Here is a 17,760-nt window from a genome sequence, read left to right as displayed (position 1 = left end):
TGAATATATGTATGTGTTTGCTGCTGCTCGACGTTCCCAACTAATCAAATTATCGCCCGATAATAAAAACAACGAGAAGACAACGAAAATTACGCTTTGCACAGATGGGATGGGTCCCATCGATTCCGGTGCGGAGTCTGCGCCTTCCAGAGGACCACGGCCGCTGCCTCAAACGCTCTCAATACCGCGGGAAATCGCCAAAGGGACTGCACGTCGGTCCGACGGATTTTCACGCGGAAATATATCGCCTTCTCGCGTCCTGCCCCACTCCGCTCACCTCCCGCTCGATTCTTCGTCGACGGCCTCGTAGAGCCTTCGAGTCGTGACTCCTACAGAAGACTGTTTGTAGATAACGCGTCTCGGTCGTCGGATAGCATAACGGCAACGACTGGTCGACAATTTTATGACTTTATCAGTGAAGTTTGCGATATGATATTTGGAATTTACTAAACTATTGGGAAAAGTTTACGATGGAGGTAAGACAGCATAAAGTTCTCCAACGGCCCGAAACTACGTTCGGGATTCCTTCGGGAACTAACCCGACCACCCCGGGGGGCTTCCGGCTAATATCTAATTTTCTTCGGTTTTGGCTTGGTGTGAGTTACATAATTACGTTTACTATGGGGCGTATATTCGTTTGGAGAAAGGGGAGGGGTGTGTATGTGTGTACAGAGGAGGTTAATGTAGTTTTTTTCTCATCAGCTCTTAATTTTCCATGATACACCGACTGGCAATGGCAATTATCGCGAAAAAATTCAATCAAGCTTTAATTAGAATTATAAAAATATAAACAATTTACAAGATACTATATACATGTTCATTATATGCAATATGAAGCTGTTATCTGTATAGCTAAATAATTTATACTGTTATTTACTTATATTACCATAGTCATACTTTTTTTACGCATACGTCATTGCAAGTATACTTAATTATAGATTGAACTAATGCAAAACAAAATATTTTGTTAATTCCTACAAATATAGACTAAACCACTCACTAGTAATAGCACAGAAACAAAATTAATGAAAAATAAATAAATATTTAAGCTATTTATTTCGAATGATCCCATAATTTTAGAAAAATTGAAGAAGTGATATAATTTATAAACTGCTTGTATAATTTATAAACCACGTGAGGTAAACTAAGTAAAGAAAGTTCTAACAGAGTAATATATAGGAGAAATATAAAAATATATAAACTCTAGGATACGATGATTTTCAGTATATGTCAGTGCTGTTACAGCTTATTAATTTATAAACTGTTATTCCCTTATATTATTATATTCTTACTTTATTTATATACATACCGTTGAAAAATTACCGATAATTGCCTGTATATTTATTTAAAGATTGAAGTAATACGGAAGAAAACATTTTGTGAATACCTACAAATAAATACTGGTTTCATTATAAAAAATAAAATAAAATAAATGGAAAACAAACATATAATTAAGTCATTTATTTCGTAATATCCCTTAATTTTAGAAAGACCGAGGAAATAGAACTACAAAATATAATAGAGCTGATTCATGAACTGCTTGTATATTTTATAAACCACGTAAAACGATCATAGGGAGCGTTTAAAAGTAACTTCTAATTGATTAGCATATGAGGTAAAATATGCAAAGAAAACTCTTTTTATACTTTATTTATAAACTCTATGATACGATGATTTTCAGTATATGTCAGTGTTGTTATCTGTACAGCCTATTAATTTATGAATTGTTATTCGCTTGCATTATTATATCCTTACTTTATTTATATACATACTGTTGAAAAATTACCGATAATTGCCTGTATATTTATTTAAAGATTGAAGTAATACGGAAGAAAACATTTTGTGAATACCTACAAATAAATACTGGTTTCATTATAAAAAATAAAATAAAATAAATGGAAAACAAACATATAATTAAGTCATTTATTTCGTAATATCCCTTAATATTAGAAAGACCGAGGAAGTAGAACTACAAAATATAATAGAGCTGATTCATGAACTGCTTGTATAATTTATAAACCACGTAAAACGATCATAAGGAGCGTTTAAAAGTAACTTCTAATTGATTAGCATATGAGGTAAAATATGCAAAGAAAACTCTTTTTATACTTTATTTATAAACTCTACGATACGATGATTTTCAGTATATGTCAGTGTTGTTATCTGTACAGCCTATTAATTTATGAATTGTTATTCGCTTGCATTATTATATCCTTACTTTATTTATATACATACTGTTGAAAAATTACCGATAATTGCCTGTATATTTATTTAAAGATTGAAGTCATTCGGAACAAAACATTTTGTGAATACCTAGAAATAAATACTGGTTTCACTATAAAAAATAAAATAAAATTAATGGAAAACAAACATATAATTAAGTCATTTATTTCGTAATATCCCTTAATATTAGAAAGACCGAGGAAGTAGAACTACAAAATATAATAGAGCTGATTCATGAACTGCTTATATAATTTATAAACCACATAAAACGATTATAGGGATGGTTTTAAAGTAACTTCTAATTGATTAGCATATGAGGTAAAATATGCAAAGAAAACTCTTTTTATACTTTATTTATAAACTCTACGATACGATGATTTTCAGTATATGTCAGTGTTGTTATCTGTACAGCCTATTAATTTATGAATTGTTATTCGCTTGCATTATTATATCCTTACTTTATTTATATACATACTGTTGAAAAATTACCGATAATTGCCTGTATATTTATTTAAAGATTAAAGTCATTCGGAACAAAACATTTTGTGAATACCTACAAATAAATACTGGTTTCACTATAAAAAATAAAATAAAATTAATGGAAAACAAACATATAATTAAGTCATTTATTTCGTAATATCCCTTAATTTTAGAAAGACCGAGGAAATAGAACTACAAAATATAATAGAGCTGATTCATGAACTGCTTGTATATTTTATAAACCACGTAAAACGATCATAGGGAGCGTTTAAAAGTTACTTCTAATTGATTAGCATATGAGGTAAAATATGCAAAGAAAATTCTAGGATGCTTTATTTGTGACAATAATAACAAATATAAACTACATCTGCAAAGCGTATTGTACGATAAACTGTAACTACATATTTTAACTCTATTTTTGTTAAATGTTTACTCAACGGCAATGAGAATACGATAGGAAATTACTGTTAGCATATAGTTATATCATATTTGACATATATATCATTATTTTTCGCTTGATATTCAAATCAGTGTACCTATCAGTATATACCGACATTTATATGAGATATAATGGCCAGTGCCGAGAAATTATCTTCAATATTTAATGCGTTAAATATTTTGAAATCAAATTTCAATTCAAACAAAAATGTCAATCCGCGACAGGGAAATTATTAATGACAGTGGCAGTGACATTTTGTATGAGTAAACAAAATTATTATTTGTATTATTTTACTCACAATTATTCCATATTTACTCATCATATAAACCATCCCTGAACTTCTAGAAATATTAAAATATATAAACTCTACGATATGATGAGTTTTATTATACGTTAAAGCTATTATGTATGCATCTAATTAATTTATAATCTGTTATTCGCTTATATTACTATTTTATTACTTTATTTATACAGATGTCATTGCAAAATTACCGATAATTGTCTGTATATCTATTTAAAAATTGAAGTAATTTGGAACAAACATTTTTTTAGTTTCTATAAATACATACTGGTTTCACTATAAAAAATAAAATTAAATTAATGGAAAACAAACATATAATTATGTCATTTATTTCGTGATATCCCTTAATTTTGGAAAAGCCGAGGAAGTAGACCTACAAAATATAATAGAGCTGATTCATGAAATGCTGGTATTCTTAATTGATTAGCATGTGAGGTAAGATATTCAAAGAAAATTCTACCACACTAAATTTATGACAATAATAATAAATGTAAATATCTACAAAGGTACTATAAACAGTTATTTCATATGTCAACTCTATTATTAGTAAATGTTTACTCGACGGTAATGAGAATACGATAAGAAAATACTGTTAGCATATAGTTATACAATATTTGCCATATATGTCATTATTTTTCGCGTGATATTTGAATTGAAGTACCCATCAGGAAATACCTACATTTATATGAAATATAAGTCGTGGTAGATCAATACTCAAATACAAGATTCAACTCTTAATACGTTATATATTCTAATCGCGGTGTAGTAATAGTGACCGGTGGTTTAATCGGTATTCGACATTTTTCGAAACATAATACATTTCCATAAATATTTGAAAACCAACAAAAATGAAGCTGGTAGACATTTTGTATGGAAACACAAAATTGTAATTTTTTATGATTTTACTGGCAATTATTCCATGTTTACTCATCATAGAAACCTTCCCTGAACTTCTGGAAATACTAAAATATACAAACTTTACGATACGATGATTTTTTAGTATACGTCAAAACTATTATCTTTTCCGCTTATTAATTTATACACTTTTATTCGCTTATATTACTATATTATTTTCTTTATTTATAAAGATGCCAATGCAAAATTACCCATAAATGCGTTCTACAAACACATTCCGGTTTCACTATTAAAAATTCGACAAAATTAATGAAAAATATACAAATAATTATTTCATTTATTTTGTAACATTCCTTAATTTTAATATATATATATTATATATATATATATATATATATATATATATATATATATATATATATATGCGGTTAAGCAATATTCGGTTGTAACTACGAAATAGAGTAAAAGGTAATTAGATAATTTTAAATCTCATTTGTTAATATTCTTTTGTTTTGATCGATTGGTTATATCCGTTTCTAGTCCAATTTGTTTTATTTCAATTATATTTGAATCAATATAGTCGAAATCAAATAATGAATTTGTTTAAACTGAATATGCTCCATTTTTTCTCGACTAGAACCATGATGTTAATGAGGAAGAACTTTTGAGTGGAGGTTTCTAGTGGAGTAGATTTCGTGGGTTTTTAAAAATATCTTAATCCAAGGCAATTTATGTTTGATATGGATCCAAACAAGTAATACTCAGAAGGTTTTTAAAGAAGTGTTTTTTTACCCTGCTAAAATATTTGCCGATATCAGATAGTTATATATCAGTTCCTGTATCTACATTACACTGCTGACATTCCAGAGACAAAAAAACACTTCTTGGAACCTTTGCTGATGACACAGTTATTATGGCAAAAGACATATCTCGGCCTAGGGCAATAGAAAAAGTGAAAGTGGCAGTCAACAAAATCTACAAATGGACGAAAGATTGGAAAATTCAACTTAATAGCTCCAAATCTGTCCACGTTAAATTATTTTGCATTAAGGCGAAATAATAAAAACTTAATTATACCACTCAATGGATGCCCGATTTCTCAAGCAGAATCAGCAAAATACCTTGGAATCCATCTTGACGGTAGATTAAATTGGAAGCATCACATTAGACAAAAAGCAAAACACATTAGAACCAAAATCAAACAACAATACTGGTTAGTTGGAAGATACTCTCAACTTTATCTAAAATCAAAGTTGATCTATAATACAATTATAAAGCCAATTTAGACCTATGGGGTGCAAATATGGGGTTGCACTAAAAATTTAAATCAGTTAGTCATACAGCGCTGTCAAAACAAGGTTCTTCGATTGATTACCAATGCCTATCGCTATGGAACCAATGAAGAACTGCACGATGACCTGGACATCAAATGGATTTGCGAAGTTGGGCAGAATTTCACCTTAAAACACTAAAGAAGGTTACTAAATCATACTAACGTGGAAGCAATATAACTGCTGGACAGCGCGCAGGATGTCAGGAGATTGAATCGAACAAAACCGTACGAACTTGTGTGAACATTTAGTGTGTACTATTAGTGTAAACTATAGCTATAAGTTAATAATTAATAAATATTTATAATTTTATAATTGAGGAATACATACTGATGTATTTTCTCGCACTCGTCTTGCTTGTTAATTAATCCAAGTACATAGGAAAAGTAGTAATAAATTAATTGTAAATTAAGATTGTACTAAGCGTAACTAATAAAGATGTGATAAAAATAATATATCAGAAGATGCCTATCCTAATGTCGTAATTTATGTACCTATTAAACTCAGCAAAAAAAGTTGTGGTATTCACAAACTGAAAGTTAGTTAGCAATATTTAAATTAAATATGATTTTATTAAAATTGCCTGGTTAATTCTGGACCCATATCTGACCCAATATTTATAACATAGTTTTTATAAAAACATATTTTAGTATTAGAAGAAAACATAAAAATATATTTTATTTAGGTTATTTTTATCATCTATTATGTTAAGTTATCGCTAAGTTGTTTAGTTAATCAATTTAAAATAAACAAACTTTTATGTTTTAAAATATCTTATACTAAGTGAGTTAGTAAGTTCTGCTACCTAGAAAACAAAAGTGCGGAAATGAAAATTAAAAACAAATTGATATTTATAGAAAAGACCGTATTTCTTTGTATAATCTATCTAAACTTGAAACAATTATTCCAGTGATCTTGTGAGTTCTAGAGTTTTGGGGAAAGGCTATAAAATATCTTTCGATGACAGTTATTACATCATCGTTCATGGAAACAGCCAGTAATTACAGTCAGCTAAATCTGGCAATAATTTGATTGTTGAAATAACTTGCACATTAACATATTGATCTTGAAAGCGATGGTTTATAAAAATAACTGATGTTTCCAATTGATACAAAAGATTACAATAACAATCCAAGTTATTTTTGATCAGTATGGGAGTAATCCATGAACAAATTTATTATTTTCTCTATCCCAAAGAACTGTCGTCTTTGTCAATTTCTGAAAAATAACACTGATTTCGGTCCAAGGAATAGTGTTTGTACTGCTTTTCAATTCTTTGTTTTTATGAGAATCATTATGGGCTATTATAGTTTCATTCATGACGATGAAGCGACGACAAAATGTTTTATCTACTTTCTAAAATCGTATTCGAATGTGTCTTCATTTCGTTCTTAGCATATGTAGTACCTATTGGGCATACAGCTTGGCTACTCATATGGTTATGCTTATATGTTTGTTTGCTTTGCTTGTTTGTTATGTTTGCTGCTTGGTTATGCTCATATGAAAGATGACATACTAATTTTATTAGTAGTTGCACAATCTGCCCATAGGGAAATAAGGATTTGTGATGTTTATATATATACTCCTGTACAAAATACTATTTTAAATACTTAGTCCTATTTTAAAGCTTATTCTAAAGTCTATATATGTCCTATAATCAGATCGGATGGTGATAAAAGTCACTTCGCATATCTAGCTGATTAGCGAGCACGTTGAGATGCCCTGAAACTATTTCGAAGTACTTCCCACAAAAATGTTGAATTTCACTCGTTATTGGTTCTAGAGGAATATCGCATTTTATCAGCTCATTTGAAACATAGTATGGAGCATCGACAATTGCACGCAACACTTTATTTTAGAACCGTTGTATGAGGGATATATTAGACATAGAAAAATAAAATTAGTATATATATATATATATATATATATATACTCCTGTACAAAATACTATTTTAAATACTTAGTCCTATTTTAAAGCTTATTCTAAAGTCTGTATATGTCCTATAATCAGATCGGATGGTGGTAAAAGTCACTTCGCATATCTAGCTGATTAGCGAGCACGTTGAGATGCCCTGAAACTATTTCGAAGTACTTCCCACAAAAATGTTGAATTTCACTCGTTATTGGTTCTAGAGGAATATCGCATTTTATCAGCTCATTTGAAACATAGTATGGAGCATCGACAATTGCACGCAACACTTTATTTTAGAACCGTTGTATGAGGGATATATTAGACATAGAAAAATAAAATTAGTATATATATATATATATACTCCTGTACAAAATACTATTTTAAATACTTAGTCCTATTTTAAAGCTTATTCTAAAGTCTATATATGTCCTATAATCAGATCGGATGGTGATAAAAGTCACTTCGCATATCTAGCTGATTAGCGAGCACGTTGAGATGCCCTGAAACTATTTCGAAGTACTTCCCACAAAAATGTTGAATTTCACTCGTTATTGGTTCTAGAGGAATATCGCATTTTATCAGCTCATTTGAAACATAGTATGGAGCATCGACAATTGCACGCAACACTTTATTTTAGAACCGTTGTATGAGGGATATATTAGACATAGAAAAATAAAATTAGTATATATATATATATATACTCCTGTACAAAATACTATTTTAAATACTTAGTCCTATTTTAAAGCTTATTCTAAAGTCTGTATATGTCCTATAATCAGATCGGATGGTGGTAAAAGTCACTTCGCATATCTAGCTGATTAGCGAGCACGTTGAGATGCCCTGAAACTATTTCGAAGTACTTCCCACAAAAATGTTGAATTTCACTCGTTATTGGTTCTAGAGGAATATCGCATTTTATCAGCTCATTTGAAACATAGTATGGAGCATCGACAATTGCACGCAACACTTTATTTTAGAACCGTTGTATGAGGGATATATTAGACATAGAAAAATAAAATTAGTATATATATATATATATACTCCTGTACAAAATACTATTTTAAATACTTAGTCCTATTTTAAAGCTTATTCTAAAGTCTATATATGTCCTATAATCAGATCGGATGGTGATAAAAGTCACTTCGCATATCTAGCTGATTAGCGAGCACGTTGAGATGCCCTGAAACTATTTCGAAGTACTTCCCACAAAAATGTTGAATTTCACTCGTTATTGGTTCTAGAGGAATATCGCATTTTATCAGCTCATTTGAAACATAGTATGGAGCATCGACAATTGCACGCAACACTTTATTTTAGAACCGTTGTATGAGGGATATATTAGACATAGAAAAATAAAATTAGTATATATATATATATATACTCCTGTACAAAATACTATTTTAAATACTTAGTCCTATTTTAAAGCTTATTCTAAAGTCTGTATATGTCCTATAATCAGATCGGATGGTGGTAAAAGTCACTTCGCATATCTAGCTGATTAGCGAGCACGTTGAGATGCCCTGAAACTATTTCGAAGTACTTCCCACAAAAATGTTGAATTTCACTCGTTATTGGTTCTAGAGGAATATCGCATTTTATCAGCTCATTTGAAACATAGTATGGAGCATCGACAATTGCACGCAACACTTTATTTTAGAACCGTTGTATGAGGGATATATTAGACATAGAAAAATAAAATTAGTATATATATATATATATACTCCTGTACAAAATACTATTTTAAATACTTAGTCCTATTTTAAAGCTTATTCTAAAGTCTATATATGTCCTATAATCAGATCGGATGGTGATAAAAGTCACTTCGCATATCTAGCTGATTAGCGAGCACGTTGGGATGCCCTCTTGGGACACTATTTCGAAGTAATTCCCACAAAAATGTTGAATTTCACTCGTTATTGGTTCTAGAGGAATATCGCATTTTATCAGCTCATTTGAAACATAGTATGGAGCATCGACAATTGCACGCAACACTTTATTTTAGAACCGTTGTATGAGGGATATATTAGACATAGAAAAATAAAATTAGTATATATATATATATATATATATATATACTCCTGTACAAAATACTATTTTAAATACTTAGTCCTATTTTAAAGCTTATTCTAAAGTCTGTATATGTCCTATAATCAGATCGGATGGTGGTAAAAGTCACTTCGCATATCTAGCTGATTAGCGAGCACGTTGGGATGCACGTTTCGAAGTACTTCACACAAACATGTTGAATTACACTCGTTATAGGTTCTAGAGGAATATCGCATTTTATCAGCTTATTTGAAACATAGTATGGAGCATCGAGAATGGCACGCAACACTTTATTTTGGAACCGTTGTATGATGGATATATTAGATTTGCTAGCGGTTCCCCATAGCTGGATTCCATATGACCAACTCGGTTTGTTATAGATTTATGCAATAATCTCTTATTATCTAATGATAACTTATATGTAAGTCCGATAAGACTTTGGTAGAATAAACATTTGGTAGAAGTCTATCTTGTTTCCGTTTGGCGAGTATGTGCTTTTTCCAAGTTAATAGTCGATCTAGGTGCAGACTAAGATTGTCTGAGTAGGCAATTATTGATATCATCTTATCTTTTCAGCTACATTTGTATTCGATTTAGATTTGTTTGTAGTACTGGACCCTGCATACTACCTTACGGAACTCCTGAATATATTGGATGTAATTCAATATGTTCATCGCCTTGTTTTATCGTAAAATTTCAATCTGTGAGGAGTTTCTTTAATTTAATTTGCAATCCCGTATGTCATACTTTATTAATGGCCTGAGATATGTCCAGGAACGCAGATGAACAATATATTTAGGCGTTTAAGTCCATATTTATTTTGTTAACAAGTCTGTGCACTTGTTCAGTTGTTCCATCCTTATTGCGAAACCCAGATTGGTGTTCTGGAATAAATACTAAATTTTCAACACATTTGTACCGTTATCGTTACTTTGACCAGTTGAACAAGCTGATAATTATATTTATAATAGTAGTATTAGTGAAAAATTTTAGCATGGCATAGATTCTTATTCTTGTCCCCATTTTGAAAACTAATAGTCTTTGAGGTAAATTTCTCACCAGCCAAATAGTTCACCATGGGTAGGAACAGATGGCAATTACTTCTGGCTAAATCAATGTATGTATATGACCCTTTAACTCAAGCTCTCGGAATGTATGGTGACTCGTTATCTATTTAGCACGGCATAGCTTCTTATTCTTGTTCCCATTTTGAAAACTAATAGTCTTTGAGGCAAATTTCTCACCAGCTAAATAGTTCAGCATGGGTAGGAACAGATGGCAATTACCTCGGGCTAAAACCATGTATGTATATGACCCTTTAAATCAAGCTCTCGGAATGTATGGTGACTCGTTATCTATTTAGCACGGCATAGCTTCTTATTCTTGTCCCCATTTTGAAAACTAATAGTCTTTGAGGCAAATTTCTCACCAGCCAAATACTTCAGCATGGGTAGGAATAGATGACAATTACTTCGGGCTAAATCAATGTATGTATATGACCCTTTAAATCAAGCTCTCGGAATGTATGGTGACTCGTTATCTGGTTAGCACGGCATAGCTTCTTATTCTTGTCCCCATTTTGAAAACTAATAGTCTTTGAGGTAAATTTCTCACCAGCCAAATACTTCAGCATGGGTAGGAATAGATGACAATTACTTCTGGCTAAATCAATGTATGTATATGACCCTTTAACTCAAGCTCTCGGAATGTATGGTGACTCGTTATCTATTTAGCACAGCATAGCTTCTTATTCTTGTCCCCATTTTGAAAACTAATAGTCTTTGAGGTAAATTTCTCACCAGCCAAATAGTTCAGCATGGGTAGGAATAGATGGCAATTACTTCTGGCTAAATCAATGTATGTATATGACCCTTTAACTCAAGCTCTCGGAATGTATGGTGACTCGTTATCTATTTAGCACAGCATAGCTTCTTATTCTTGTTCCCATTTTGAAAACTAATAGTCTTTGAGGCAAATTTCTCACCAGCTAAATAGTTCAGCATGGGTAGGAATAGATGGCAATTACTTCGGGCTAAAACCATGTATGTATATGACCCTTTAAATCAAGCTCTCGGAATGTATGGTGACTCGTTATCTATTTAGCACAGCATAGCTTCTTATTCTTGTTCCCATTTTGAAAACTAATAGTCTTTGAGGCAAATTTCTCACCAGCTAAATAGTTCAGCATGTGTAGGAATAGATGGCAATTACTTCGGGCTAAATCAATGTATGTATATGACCCTTTAAATCAAGCTCTCGGAATGTATGGTGACTCGTTATCTATTTACCACGGCATAGCTTCTTATTCTTGTCCCCATTTTGAAAACTAATAGTCTTTGAGGTAAATTTCTCACCAGCCAAATAGTTCAGCATGGGTAGGAATAGATGGCAATTACTTCGGGCTAAATCAATGTATGTATATGACCCTTTAAATCAAGCTCTCGGAATGTATGGTGACTCGTTATCTATTTAGCACAGCATAGCTTCTTATTCTTGTTCCCATTTTGAAAACTAATAGTCTTTGAGGCAAATTTCTCACCAGCTAAATAGTTCAGCATGTGTAGGAACAGATGGCAATTACTTCTGGCTAAATCAATGTATGTATATGACCCTTTAAATCAAGCTCTCGGAATGTATGGTGACTCGTTATCTGGTTAGCACGGCATAGCTTCTTATTCTTGTCCCCATTTTGAAAACTAATAGTCTTTGAGGCAAATTTCTCACCAGCCAAATAGTTCAGCATGGGTAGGAATAGATGACAATTACTTCGGGCTAAATCAATGTATGTATATGACCCTTTAACTCAAGCTCTCGGAATGTATGGTGACTCGTTATCTATTTAGCACAGCATAGCTTCTTATTCTTGTTCCCATTTTGAAAACTAATAGTCTTTGAGGCAAATTTCTCACCAGCTAAATAGTTCAGCATGTGTAGGAATAGATGGCAATTACTTCGGGCTAAATCAATGTATGTATATGACCCTTTAACTCAAGCTCTCGGAATGTATGGTGACTCGTTGTCTATTTAGCATAGCATAGCTTCTTATTCTTGTCCCCATTTTGAAAACTAATAGTCTTTGAGGCAAATTTCTCACCAGCCAAATAGTTCAGCATGGGTAGGAACAGATGGCAATTACCTCGGGCTAAAACCATGGATGTATATGACCCTTTAAATCAAGCTCTCGGAATGTATGGTGACTCGTTATCTATTTAGCACGGCATAGCTTCTTATTCTTGTCCCCATTTTGAAAACTAATAGTCTTTGAGGTAAATTTCTCACCAGCCAAATAGTTCAGCATGGGTAGGAACAGATGGCAATTACTTCTGGCTAAATCAATGTATGTATATGACCCTTTAAATCAAGCTCTCGGAATGTATGGTGACTCGTTATCTATTTAGCACGGCATAGCTTCTTATTCTTGTTCCCATTTTGAAAACTAATAGTCTTTGAGGCAAATTTCTCACCAGCTAAATAGTTCAGCATGTGTAGGAATAGATGGCAATTACTTCGGGCTAAATCAATGTATGTATATGACCCTTTAAATCAAGCTCTCGGAATGTATGGTGACTCGTTATCTATTTAGCACAGCATAGCTTCTTATTCTTGTTCCCATTTTGAAAACTAATAGTCTTTGAGGCAAATTTCTCACCAGCTAAATAGTTCAGCATGTGTAGGAATAGATGACAATTACTTCGGGCTAAATCAATGTATGTATATGACCCTTTAACTCAAGCTCTCGGAATGTATGGTGACTCGTTATCTATTTAGCACAGCATAGCTTCTTATTCTTGTCCCCATTTTGAAAACTAATAGTCTTTGAGGTAAATTTCTCACCAGCCAAATACTTCAGCATGGGTAGGAATAGATGACAATTACTTCGGGCTAAATCAATGTATGTATATGACCCTTTAACTCAAGCTCTCGGAATGTATGGTGACTCGTTATCTATTTAGCACAGCATAGCTTCTTATTCTTGTCCCCATTTTGAAAACTAATAGTCTTTGAGGTAAATTTCTCACCAGCCAAATAGTTCAGCATGGGTAGGAATAGATGGCAATTACTTCGGGCTAAATCAATGTATGTATATGACCCTTTAACTCAAGCTCTCGGAATGTATGGTGACTCGTTATCTATTTAGCACAGCATAGCTTCTTATTCTTGTTCCCATTTTGAAAACTAATAGTCTTTGAGGCAAATTTCTCACCAGCTAAATAGTTCAGCATGGGTAGGAACAGATGGCAATTACCTCGGGCTAAAACCATGTATGTATATGACCCTTTAAATCAAGCTCTCGGAATGTATGGTGACTCGTTATCTATTTACCACGGCATAGCTTCTTATTCTTGTTCCCATTTTGAAAACTAATAGTCTTTGAGGCAAATTTCTCACCAGCCAAATAGTTCAGCATGGGTAGGAATAGATGACAATTACTTCGGGCTAAATCAATGTATGTATATGACCCTTTAACTCAAGCTCTCGGAATGTATGGTGACTCGTTATCTATTTAGCACAGCATAGCTTCTTATTCTTGTTCCCATTTTGAAAACTAATAGTCTTTGAGGCAAATTTCTCACCAGCTAAATAGTTCAGCATGTGTAGGAATAGATGGCAATTACTTCGGGCTAAATCAATGTATGTATATGACCCTTTAACTCAAGCTCTCGGAATGTATGGTGACTCGTTGTCTATTTAGCATAGCATAGCTTCTTATTCTTGTCCCCATTTTGAAAACTAATAGTCTTTGAGGCAAATTTCTCACCAGCCAAATAGTTCAGCATGGGTAGGAACAGATGGCAATTACCTCGGGCTAAAACCATGTATGTATATGACCCTTTAAATCAAGCTCTCGGAATGTATGGTGACTCGTTATCTATTTAGCACGGCATAGCTTCTTATTCTTGTCCCCATTTTGAAAACTAATAGTCTTTGAGGTAAATTTCTCACCAGCCAAATAGTTCAGCATGGGTAGGAACAGATGGCAATTACTTCTGGCTAAATCAATGTATGTATATGACCCTTTAAATCAAGCTCTCGGAATGTATGGTGACTCGTTATCTATTTAGCACAGCATAGCTTCTTATTCTTGTTCCCATTTTGAAAACTAATAGTCTTTGAGGCAAATTTCTCACCAGCTAAATAGTTCAGCATGTGTAGGAATAGATGGCAATTACTTCGGGCTAAATCAATGTATGTATATGACCCTTTAAATCAAGCTCTCGGAATGTATGGTGACTCGTTATCTATTTAGCACGGCATAGCTTCTTATTCTTGTCCCCATTTTGAAAACTAATAGTCTTTGAGGCAAATTTCTCACCAGCTAAATAGTTCAGCATGGGTAGGAATAGATGACAATTACTTCGGGCTAAATCAATGTATGTATATGACCCTTTAACTCAAGCTCTCGGAATGTATGGTGACTCGTTATCTATTTAGCACAGCATAGCTTCTTATTCTTGTCCCCATTTTGAAAACTAATAGTCTTTGAGGTAAATTTCTCACCAGCCAAATAGTTCAGCATGGGTAGGAATAGATGACAATTACTTCGGGCTAAATCAATGTATGTATATGACCCTTTAACTCAAGCTCTCGGAATGTATGGTGACTCGTTATCTATTTAGCACAGCATAGCTTCTTATTCTTGTCCCCATTTTGAAAACTAATAGTCTTTGAGGTAAATTTCTCACCAGCCAAATAGTTCAGCATGGGTAGGAATAGATGACAATTACTTCGGGCTAAATCAATGTATGTATATGACCCTTTAACTCAAGCTCTCGGAATGTATGGTGACTCGTTATCTATTTAGCACAGCATAGCTTCTTATTCTTGTTCCCATTTTGAAAACTAATAGTCTTTGAGGCAAATTTCTCACCAGCTAAATAGTTCAGCATGTGTAGGAATAGATGGCAATTACTTCGGGCTAAATCAATGTATGTATATGACCCTTTAAATCAAGCTCTCGGAATGTATGGTGACTCGTTATCTATTTAGCACAGCATAGCTTCTTATTCTTGTTCCCATTTTGAAAACTAATAGTCTTTGAGGCAAATTTCTCACCAGCTAAATAGTTCAGCATGTGTAGGAATAGATGGCAATTACTTCGGGCTAAATCAATGTATGTATATGACCCTTTAAATCAAGCTCTCGGAATGTATGGTGACTCGTTATCTATTTAGCACAGCATAGCTTCTTATTCTTGTTCCCATTTTGAAAACTAATAGTCTTTGAGGCAAATTTCTCACCAGCTAAATAGTTCAGCATGTGTAGGAATAGATGGCAATTACTTCGGGCTAAATCAATGTATGTATATGACCCTTTAAATCAAGCTCTCGGAATGTATGGTGACTCGTTATCTATTTAGCACAGCATAGCTTCTTATTCTTGTTCCCATTTTGAAAACTAATAGTCTTTGAGGCAAATTTCTCACCAGCTAAATAGTTCAGCATGTGTAGGAACAGATGGCAATTACTTCTGGCTAAATCAATGTATGTATATGACCCTTTAAATCAAGCTCTCGGAATGTATGGTGACTCGTTATCTGGTTAGCACGGCATAGCTTCTTATTCTTGTCCCCATTTTGAAAACTAATAGTCTTTGAGGCAAATTTCTCACCAGCTAAATAGTTCAGCATGGGTAGGAATAGATGACAATTACTTCGGGCTAAATCAATGTATGTATATGACCCTTTAACTCAAGCTCTCGGAATGTATGGTGACTCGTTATCTATTTAGCACAGCATAGCTTCTTATTCTTGTTCCCATTTTGAAAACTAATAGTCTTTGAGGCAAATTTCTCACCAGCTAAATAGTTCAGCATGTGTAGGAATAGATGGCAATTACTTCGGGCTAAATCAATGTATGTATATGACCCTTTAACTCAAGCTCTCGGAATGTATGGTGACTCGTTGTCTATTTAGCATAGCATAGCTTCTTATTCTTGTCCCCATTTTGAAAACTAATAGTCTTTGAGGCAAATTTCTCACCAGCCAAATAGTTCAGCATGGGTAGGAACAGCTGGCAATTACTTCGGGCTAAAACCACGGATGTATATGACCCTTTAAACCAAGCTCTCAGAATGTATGGTGACTCGTTATCTATTTAGCACGGCATAGCTTCTTATTCTTGTCCCCATTTTGAAAACTAATAGTCTTTGAGGCAAATTTCTCACCAGCCAAATAGTTCAGCATGGGTAGAAACAGATGGCAATTACTTCGGGCTAAAACCATGTATGTATATGACCCTTTGAACCAAGCTCTCAGAATGTATGGTGACTCGTTATCTATGGAATAAATATGGTTGTTTTTGGTAAACTGTTTCCTTGAGAAGGTGCAATTGCCCAACAAATGTAGGTTTGACTTAAGGATTTGGCCTTATACGAACATCCCATAGTTTATTATTCCTTACCAATCCGCAGTCAATTTCAAATACACAGAAAATCTTTCAATTTTGACTTGGTCACCGTTTGCACTGGGTCACTATGGTCATGGCCATTTTCGCTTGACGTTATCGTAAATGATCTAATTTTCGTCGTCAATCACCATTTATTTCAGAAATGGGTCGATAACGTTGCGCTTCTGCAGGTTATCCACAGATGGAAATTTGATCCATGACTTGTTGGTTTAATTGGTTTGATTCCCATACGTCTATGTTCCTTAGATGTATTCTACATATGTAAAATATATCGTTTTTTTCTCTTTGCTGTCATCTTTGACGCGAGTTCAAGCAAATCTGCGTTAAACATACACAAGAGGCACAAAATGTCAGGTTTTCAATTATCTAGTGTATACTTAATGAACTTTTATAGCGCGAGATATAATTTATTAAAACCATCTATTAGAAAATTAACGGGTTTCATTTTACTACATCTAGGATGTAATGCTAATTGAAAAATTAAAGTTAACTAAAGTTCTAGAACTGCAGTTATGTTGTAAGTTGAATATAGACATCATTCGATAATCAGACTGGGTTCAATAAAATTGGCATTAACGAAAAAAACAGACACGGTTGCGCTATCCATAATAGTTTTTAGTAAATTAGATATATACTATGTTAATGCGTTGGAAATTATCTACTAAAATTGACTGTCGACTGGTTAGTAATTAATATATTTTTAATATCGAGTGTTTCAGTCGCTATTTTTGGTCCGACTGATTTTACTACTTTTTACTAGTGAGTGT

The 17,760-nt window shown here is 33.0% G+C and overlaps 1 protein-coding gene across 2 annotated transcripts in view; it reads left to right on the top strand.

Annotated features, from left to right (window-relative positions):
* Positions 1-303: 303 nt before the first annotated feature.
* Positions 304-17,760, top strand: part of LOC143199482 (uncharacterized) — a 270,931-nt gene continuing 253,474 nt past the window's right edge. For both annotated transcript variants that reach the window (XM_076409316.1, XM_076409315.1), the window contains exon 1: positions 304-476. The gene's annotated coding sequence lies outside the window, so the exon portion shown is untranslated. The remainder of the gene's footprint in view (positions 477-17,760) is intronic.

Source organism: Rhynchophorus ferrugineus, unplaced genomic scaffold (genome assembly GCF_030347505.1).
Source record: "Rhynchophorus ferrugineus isolate W39M unplaced genomic scaffold, kcgeb_rfMv2 rfM7, whole genome shotgun sequence".
NCBI classification, from domain to species: Eukaryota; Metazoa; Arthropoda; class Insecta; order Coleoptera; family Curculionidae; genus Rhynchophorus; species Rhynchophorus ferrugineus.
This window is presented reverse-complemented; position numbering and strand designations above follow the sequence as displayed.